The sequence below is a fragment of the Nansenia antarctica genome, assembly GCF_963989245.1.
Source record: "Nansenia antarctica genome assembly, chromosome: 8".
In the NCBI taxonomy this organism is placed as follows: domain Eukaryota; kingdom Metazoa; phylum Chordata; class Actinopteri; order Argentiniformes; family Microstomatidae; genus Nansenia; species Nansenia antarctica.
Genome location: NC_137678.1, coordinates 4,969,961 through 4,979,698, shown reverse-complemented (window position 1 = coordinate 4,979,698; position 9,738 = coordinate 4,969,961).

The following is a 9,738-nucleotide window of genomic DNA, read 5'->3' as shown; positions in this document are numbered from 1 at the left end:
AATGCATTTCCCCATATTTATGTAAAATGTAAATGTATGTAAAATGTAAATTTATGTAAACCAGCTCTTTTCCCTTCTTGTTTTTAGTTTTTTTTCCTAGCACCAGGGGAGCCCCCCCTCCCAAATTTCGTTGTTTGGTACCTGTACTATATAAATGACAATAAAGACCATTCATTCATATCTCCACACAGTAACTCAAATAGGGTAAGACAAGACAACAATATAGAGTATACAACATCCTCTGTTCCAGAATATGTTTTGCCCTGCACAATACTGCAATACTCCTTGATACTTTGGATCTAACGTATCTTATATGAGATTTCCAACATAATTTACTGTCTAATATAGGAGTGGGCTTAAAGTGCAGACTCTCTGCTTTAGGTTAAGGGTATTCACATCCAAATTGAAGGAAGGGTTTATGAATTATAGCTCTTTTATGTATAATAACCAAAAGTAATTGGACACATGACTCAAAAGCTGTTTCATGGGCCAGTGTGGGCTATTTATTCCTTCATTATTTCTTTATCAATTAAGCAGGTAAAAGGTCTGAGTTGATTCCAAGTGTGGCATTTGCATTTGGAAGCTGTTGCTGTATACGCACAACATGCAGTCAACAGAGCTCTCAATGCAAGTGAAACAGGCCATCCTTAGGCTGTAAAAACAAAACAAAAATCCATCAGAGAGATAGTGGGAACATTAATAGTGGCCAAATTAACTGTTCGGTACATTCTGAGAAAAAAAGAACGCACTGGTGAGATCGGCACCACAAAAAGGTCTGGACGTCCATGGAAGACAAGAGTGGTGGATGATCACAGGATCCTTTACATGGTAAAGAAAAACCCCATCACAACATCCAGCCAAGTGAAGAAAAGTCTCCAGGAGGTAGGCATATCATTATCCATGTGTACCATAAAAGAAAGACTTCACACAAGCAAATACAGAGGGTTCACCACAAGGTGCAAGCCATTCATAAGCCTCAAGAATAGAAAGGCCAGATTAGACTTTGACAAAAAACATCTAAAAAAGCCAGCCCTGTTCTGGAACAGCATTCTTTGCACCGATGGAACTAAGATCAACCTGTACCAGAATGATGGGAAGAAAAAAGTATGGAGAAGGCTTGGAACGGCTCATGATCCGACGCATACCACATCATCTGTGAAAAAACGTGGAGGCAGTGTGATGACATGGACATGCATGGCTTCCAATGGCACTGGGTCACTAGTGTTTATTGATGATGTGACAGAAGACAGAAGCAGACAGATGAATTCTGAAGTGTTTAGGGATATTCTGTCTGCTCAGATTCAGACAAATTCAGCAAAGTTGATTGGATGGTGCTTCACAATACAGATGGACAATGACCCAAAACATAGTGTGTAAGCAACCCAGGACCTTTTTAAGGCAAAGAAGTGGAATATTGGCCAGAGCAATGGCCAGTCAATCACCTGATCTCAACCCAATCAAGCATGCATTTCACTTGCTGAAGACAAAACTAAAGGCAGAAAGACCCACGAACAAACAACAACTGAAGACTGCTGCAGTAAAGGCCTGACAAAGCATCACAAAGGAGGAAACCCAGCATTTGGTGATGTCCATGTGTTCCAGACTTCAGGCAGTCATTGCCTGCAAAGGATTCTCGACAAAGTATAAATGAACATTTTATTTATGATTATGTTAATTTGTCCAATTACTTTTGAGCTCCTGAAAATAGGGGACTGTGTATAAAAATGGTTGCAATTCCTAAACGTTTCATACAATATTTTTGTTCAACCCCTTGAATTAAAGCTGAAAGTATGCACTTCAATTACATCTTGATTGTTTCATTTCAAATCCTTTGTGGTGGCATACAGAGCCAAAATTATGGAAATTGTGTCACTGTCCAAATACTCCCAGACCTAACTGTATATAAATAAATGAATGTCAATGACCCCAGGTGTGGGACTTTATTAAGTCAAACAGGTTTGAGGGGTCAGGCAAAGGACTTGGTGGAGTCAGGCAAGGGTCAGGCGATCATCGTTGTAATCCATGGAGCAGGGCAGGAACCGTGGTGCAAGGTGCTGGGCTGGAGGTGTCCATGGTGCTGAGTGCCCACTGATGAGCTAAATAAAACATTCTATTTCTGATGAGTCAACAGCACTAGGGCTCCTTCACAAAACCCTTACTGAAATCTTCATACACTCTGTGAATTAGTCTTTACTTTCTGATGAGTCAACAGCACTAACCCCATCCAGTGCGACATGTAGATAGCATATATTTAGAATATGTAAAATGCAAACACCAGAAATGCAAGAAAGTTTATGAGGTATACCAAATGGAATTAATAACAAGTGTTAAGACCCTTCTGTCTAGAGTAAAATAAGGGCCTAACAGGGTAGAGTGCAGAATGTACAGGTGTGTTGCAACACAAATGCCCAAAAAAGTGTACAAGGGATCAAATCAATTCAAGTTTTATTTGTTTGTTTATTTATTCATAATGACAGATGTTCAGTGTCCAGTGTAGTGTAGTGTTCAGTGTTGTGTCCAGTGTCCAGGTTCCAAAAGCTTGGTCAAAAGGACGCAAGGGTAAAAAACCTGTGCACTGTGCATCCAGGAAAATTCCCCTGCAGCCCTCTAGTCGTAGAGCGACTACTTACCAGTTTGCCCACCAGTGCAAAGCTGCGGCCCCCACAACCCCCCCGAGGGACCCCACACGCCCGACCCGCCCCACCACCGGCACACCCGGCCCAGCCCACCAGGCTCAGACTATCATAGCCCTGCACGAGGCTAGCCGGGTCAGGTGCCCCAGCGGCAGAACAGACCAAGCACGCAGGCCGGCCCAGGGAGCCCAGCGCGCGGCAGGCAAGCAGGGGCGAAAAACCTGTACACAGCACCTCCAGGAAAAGTGCCACTAGACCTTAGGGGTCTAGCCGGTGTGTATCTTATGAGTGATAAATCATTGCTGTTTGCACTTTATCGCCAATGCTCTTTTAACATTGTCTCTATGGTCTTTCAGCTTCCTTTTTTCTTCTTTGCTCAAATTTTCGACCATGTAATGGTCAAATAGCTGCTTCTCACTGTTGAGACAAAATGTTATAAAGAAGTGATTAATAAATAATTTAAGAAACTCACATGCATCAGTGGTTGCAAACTGTCATGGAAATTGTATTAGCACTCTCCAGCTTACCTCAAGTCATACTGTGGTCCACATTTATACATTTCCATGGCTTTCTTATTGGAAACACAGTCCACAGATAATTAAAAAAACAAGAATTAGACATAAATAGACATAAATAGGGGGGATATAAATAAAAATAGAATAGAAATACATTAACTGTACATAGCTCATAACTGTATATAATTATCTTTGTTTTGTCACTATTTGCACTTCTGGTTATATGCCAAACTGCATTTTGTTGTTGGTACTTGTACTCAGCAATGACAATAAAGTTGAATTATCACCTTCAATAACACATCCTGGTACAACTCCCTCACTGTCAAATACAAAACCAAACTCTCCCGTATAGTCAATCAGGCAAGTAAAATCATCGGCTCACCTCAAACTCCCCTGTCTGAAATCTACAACCGGTCACTAATCAGGAAAGCCACACAAATCACACAGGACCCCTCTCACCCCCTCCACCAATCATTTCAGCCACTTCCATCAGGCCGCCGTTATAGAACTCCACTGGCCCGGAAAAACACAGATACAAAATCATTCATTCCTACTGCAACCACCGCCCTGAACATTTTAAAATAGGAAGCACACTGTTTTTCTTTTAAACCACAACATTTTAGCATTTTAGCTTTTAAATCATAATACCGTTTTTCTTACTATTATTTTTAAATGACTAGACTTTTTAAATAGGCACTACATTTTATAAACACTGCTATATCTGTCTGTTTTTATTTTATGTATGTGACCTATGTGTGTTTTTAATGTGGATGGTGTAGTGACTACATTATGGGTTCATGTTCTCCTCTTACTGTTGGTTGTGTAGTGGGAGGGAACCAGTTCTGGCACTAGGGGCAGAGGGGAGGATTATTAACGTTGCAACTTCCTGTTTAGATACAAGTGTTTTGGTGATCGATTTCCTGGTCCTGTACGGAGTGTACAAGTTGTTATTTTGATTAAACAGTTATCATTACGTTGCCTACGTCTTTCCTTTTTCCTCCGGCACTACACTGGTGACCCCCGACGTGGATTTTTGTTAACGTGATTGTGTACAAAAACCAGCGAGCGAACATTGCAATCCTGCAAAATGTCCGGGCGAGGAAGACGTTCAAACCAGCGGCAGCCATCACCATCCCCTGTCAGGGTAACGCGTGGTGCGCACACTCCCACTCTCAAGCTACCAGAATTCTGGGACTCAACGCCTGCTGCATGGTTTGCTATTGTAGAGGCACATTTTAACAAAAGTGACATCGATGACGACGACGACCGGTACAACCATGCTGTGGCAATGTTGGGCAGCTCCACCGCAGCTCGAGTGGTAGGTTTTTTGTCTGCTCCCCCGACGACGAACAAATATGAGCGCCTCAAGGCCCTGCTTCTAGAGACATTTGAACTGTCCACTGCGGAGAGGGTGCGTCGCCTATTTGCCATGTCGGACTTGGGTGACGAGAGGCCTTCTGCGCGCATGGAGAGGATGCTAAACCTGCTCGGTACAGAAGACCCCATGATCCTCTTCACAGAGCTGTTCATGCGCACATTGCCAGCTCAAGTTAGGATGGCGCTGGCCAACACCGCCATCATGGAGCCCCGCGCCCTGGCCAGGGAGGCGGACCGGTTCGTCTTGGCCATGCCTCAACGGTCCCCCGACCTGCTCGCTCCCGCGGCCGCCCCGCCACCCGACCGTCGCAGGAGAGCGAAGGATGACGCCAGACCTTCTGGCCAGCAGGGTAACGCTGCGGGCCATTGTTTCTACCACGCCACTTTTGGCGCCAAGGCCAAACGGTGCCGCTCACCCTGCACCTTCGGACCGACGGGAAACGGCGGGGCCGGCACTCAGTAGTGGCCCTGAGCGCTGGCGTCACCAACAGGCTGCTCTTCATACAAGACACCGCCTCTGGTCGCAGTTTTCTTTGTGACACAGGTGCCCAGTGGAGCATCATTCCGGCAGAGAGATCGGATGTGGCGAAGGAGGAGCGTGGTCCGCAGTTGGCAGGCGCGGACGGCACACCTATCTGCTCTTATGGCACTAGGGCGGTGGACGTGTGCTTCGGAGGACAATGCTTTTCGTGGGATTTTGTCATAGCGGCTGTCACATTTCCCCTCCTTGGTGCGGATTTTCTGTGCGCCCACAACCTGTTGGTGGACGTGGGGAACAGGCGCCTGGTCAACTCACAGACTTTCGCTTCCTTCGCCTGTACGCAGGGGGAGGCGGTCTACAGCGGGTGGTCCAATACGCTCGCCGAAAGTGACCAGTACCTTCGGCTGCTCGCCGAATTCCCCGACCTTACCAAGCCCACCTTCTCCGCGCCCACGGTGAAGCACGGAGTGGAGCACCACATCGAGACCGAGGGGCCTCCCCTCCACGCCAGGGCCAGGCGCCTCAACCCGGAGAAGCTGGCCATCGCCAGGGCGGAGTTTGCGCATATGGAGCAGGTGGGCATCGTTCGGCGCTCGAGCAGCCCCTGGGCGTCTCCCCTGCACATCGTCCCTAAGTCAGACGGCGGGTGGCGCCCATGTGGGGACTACCGCCGCCTCAACGACGCGTCCAAGCCTGACCGCTACCCGGTCCCACATGTCCAGGACTTTTCAGCGAACCTGGCAGGCAAACGCTTCTTCTCCAAAGTGGACCTGGTACGGGGGTACCATCAGGTGCCGGTGCACCCCGAGGATGTCCCTAAGACGGCCGTAATCACGCCATTTGGACTCTTCGAGTTTCTGCGGATGCCGTTCGGCCTGAAGAACGCGGCGCAGACCTTCCAACGCCTCATGCACTCGGTGCTCCGGGACCTACCATTCCTCTTCGTCTACTTGGATGACATCCTCGTCGCAAGCACCACGGAGGAGGAGCACCTGTCCCACCTCCGGGCCCTTTTCACACGGCTCAGCCAACATGGGCTGATTGTCAATCCGGCGAAGTGTGAGTTCGGACGGAACACCATCGACTTTCTCGGGCACCGGGTCTCCGCAGAGGGGGTGACCCCCCTCCCCTCGAAGGTGGAAGCTGTCGCTGCTTTCCCGCGCCCCAGCACAATCAGCGAGCTCAAGGGGTTCATCGGGATGGTAACCTTCTACTATCGCTTCCTCCACCACATCGCTCACATCCTGCGGCCTCTGTACGATGCCCAGAAGGGCAAGACTCTGAAGCAGCCGGTGGACTGGACGGCGGAGCGTGTCAAAGCCTTTCAGGACACCAAGGCGGCCCTGGCCCGCGCTGCCATGTTGGCCCACCCCTCGACCTCGGCACCCACTGCTCTCACCACGGACGCCTCTGACTTTGCTGTGGGAGCGGTGTACGAACAGTGGGTTGGGGACGCCTGGCAGCCTCTTGCATTCTTCAGCCGCCAGCTGTCTCCCAGAGAGCAAAGGTACAGCACATTCGACAGGGAGCTCCTCGGGCTGTGGCTTGCTGTCAGACACTTCCGTTTTTTACTGGAGGGCCGCGAGTTTACGGCCTACGTGGACCACAAGCCACTCACGCACGCCATATCCAAGGTGGCGGAGCCGTGGTCCGACCGCCAACAGCGCCAGCTCGCCTACATATCCGAGTTCACCACAGACATCCAGCACGTTGCTGGGAAGTCCAACCAGGTCGCGGATTGTCTCTCCAGGGCGGTGGTTGGTGCGGTCCAACTGGGTTTGGACTACGCGCGCATGGCTGCAGACCAGGCCGCCGACCCCGCCGTCCAGGCTCTCAAGTTGTCGGACACAGGACTGCGCCTAGAAGAGGTGGTTTTCGGTGACGCAGGGGCCACGCTCCTGTGCGACGTCTCCATGGGTCAGCCACGACCGGTGGTCCCCGCCAACTGGAGGCGCCCCGCCTTCGAGGCGATACACGGCTTGTCTCACCCTGGTAGGAAACCGTCCTCGCGGCTGGTGTCAGAGAAATTCGTCTGGCATGGGCTCAAGAGGGATGTGAGGGCCTGGGTAGACACGTGCATCGCCTGCCAGCGCGCCAAGGTGCATCGACACGTCAAGGCCCCCCTGGAGCAGTTCTCTGTGCCTGAGCGGAGGTTCGATCATGTAAACGTGGACCTGGTAGGGCCGCTGCCCCCCTCGCACGGATACACCTATCTCTTTACCATGGTGGACAGGACGACTCGCTGGCCGGAGGCAGTTCCGCTCTCCTCAACGACAGCCCCCGACCTGGCCCGGGCGTTCATCGCGGTGTGGGTCTCCCGCTACGGCACCCCTGCTGATCTCTCCTCTGACCGTGGCTCACAGTTTACTTCAGAGCTGTGGGCAGCGGTGGCGGAGAATCTGGGGGTCAAGCTCCACCGCACAACCGCCTATCACCCGCAGGCGAACGGGCTCTGTGAGCGTTTCCATCGATCCATGAAGGCCGCCCTTCGAGCCAGCCTCACGGACAGCGACTGGCTTGACAAGCTGCCGTGGGTCATGCTGGGGCTCAGGACAGCGCCTAAGGAGGACCTCCAGTCGTCGTCCGCTGAGCTGGTGTTTGGACAGCCGCTGCGGGTCCCCGGTGACTTCATTCCCAAGTCAACGGAGCCCTGGTCCGCCGCCGCTCAGCGCGCCTCCCTGCTGGACAGCGCCAGGACCTTCGTCCCGGTCCCGACTACGCAGCATGGTGTCCCTACTTCGAGGGTGCCCCCGGAGCTGCACTCGGCGAGGTTCGTTTTCATTCGTCATGATGGCCACAGGACTCCACTACGTCCTCCTTATGACGGGCCTTTCCGTGTCATCGAGGCCGGAGCCAAGAACTTCATGGTTGACATGGGGGGTAGGCCTGAGTGTGTGTCCGTTGATCGCCTCAAACCGGCCCACTTGGACCTTGAACTGCCCCTGGACTTGGCCCTGCCACCGCGCAGAGGCCGGCCTCCAGTCCTGCCTCCCCTGCAGCGCCCTGGCCATTCCCCCCTCCGACCCCGACAACCCCCCGCGGCTCGCGAGCCCCCGGTCGTCACTGCCCCCCGTCCTTCCCTGCAGGAGGACGTGATGGGCGATGTCACACCTCCTCCCGCACCTCCTGACTTTACCTACGATCGTAGGGGCCGGGCCATACGCCCTCCTCGCCGTGAGGATTTCCAATATTGAGGTGAACACTGGGGGGGCTGGTGTAGTGACTACATTATGGGTTCATGTTCTCCTCTTACTGTTGGTTGTGTAGTGGGAGGGAACCAGTTCTGGCACTAGGGGCAGAGGGGAGGATTATTAACGTTGCAACTTCCTGTTTAGATACAAGTGTTTTGGTGATCGATTTCCTGGTCCTGTACGGAGTGTACAAGTTGTTATTTTGATTAAACAGTTATCATTACGTTGCCTACGTCTTTCCTTTTTCCTCCGGCACTACAATACCGTATTCATGAACTGCACAAAGCCTGTCAAAGGAGAATTTCTGTCACTCTGTGACAGACAATAAAGCAATCTTGAATCTTGAATCTAATCTCATATCTGATAACGCTAAACCACATAGGATTACCCAGTTAGCCAAACCTGATTTATGAACAAAACTACGTGCGAAACAGCCAAATGCGTAACACATCCAACAACCTAAATAATAAATACATACAGTGTATATGAAAACGATAACGTTCATTAATCATATACATATATGTATAACTATATGTTCATTAATCATATTTCGAAATTCTCACCTGAGCTGTATTTGCCATTGTCCTTTAAAATCTCGCGGTCCTCTAAAGTCCTTTAAAATCTCGAGGTTTCTCGCGGTTACTTATGTGATGACCCGCTCGAACCAAATATGGTCTTCAATAGTCCGGGTGTCGACACCCTGCGGATGCAGCTGGACCTTAAGGCCCAGACCAAAGTGATTTACTCGTTAGGGCTTCAATGAGTCAGGTGAATATAATTCCAGGGTTGAACTATATATTCTGAAGTAACTCCAAGTCTTCTAAAGTATCCAACAGCAGTGGCTGTTGTGTCTGGTGTTAAAAACCATGGGTTCCTCTAAACAGATGTCCAATGATGTCAGAATCAAGATAGTTCACTTTTAGGTAGGCTCCATAGGTATTGAAAAGGTCTCCCTCCCCTGACGTGGTGGAGGCCTTAACAACCTTCTATCAAGGTGCTATCTATTCAATTAGCCTACCTGACTATATAATGGCTCTCTTGCACTGTTTGTATGTATTTACTACGGCCGAAACCGTTGTCCTATTAAACATTTTCTTTTGCATCTGGAACCTGAGTGTGCGGCTTCTATTTCTTTCAAAAGGCTAATCCTAAAGCCTATAGGCGATCACTTTGCATACTGGTGCACGTTAGCATAGGCTCCTGCTAGATTGTAGTGCAGGTTTGGATGAATTGGGATTGACATACCAACAAATATATGAAACAGTCCTGATCAGAGCTGTTTATCGGGTCCGGACAGGTGGATCAGCTGTAGGCCTTGGGTCATTTACAACATTCACAATGTTTGTTTTCCTAGCTCAAAGCTAACTAGATATCAGGCAAAGACAGCAACACACGGTTTAACTAATCACCATGCCTTACTAGCCTAAAGTAGTTACCTTCATTTAGACACTGACATTCTAGTGCCGTTGCAAGTGGCCCCATAAGTTTACAAACTCACTCATGTAAAAAGACACCACACAATGATCCAAACACCTTTTCAA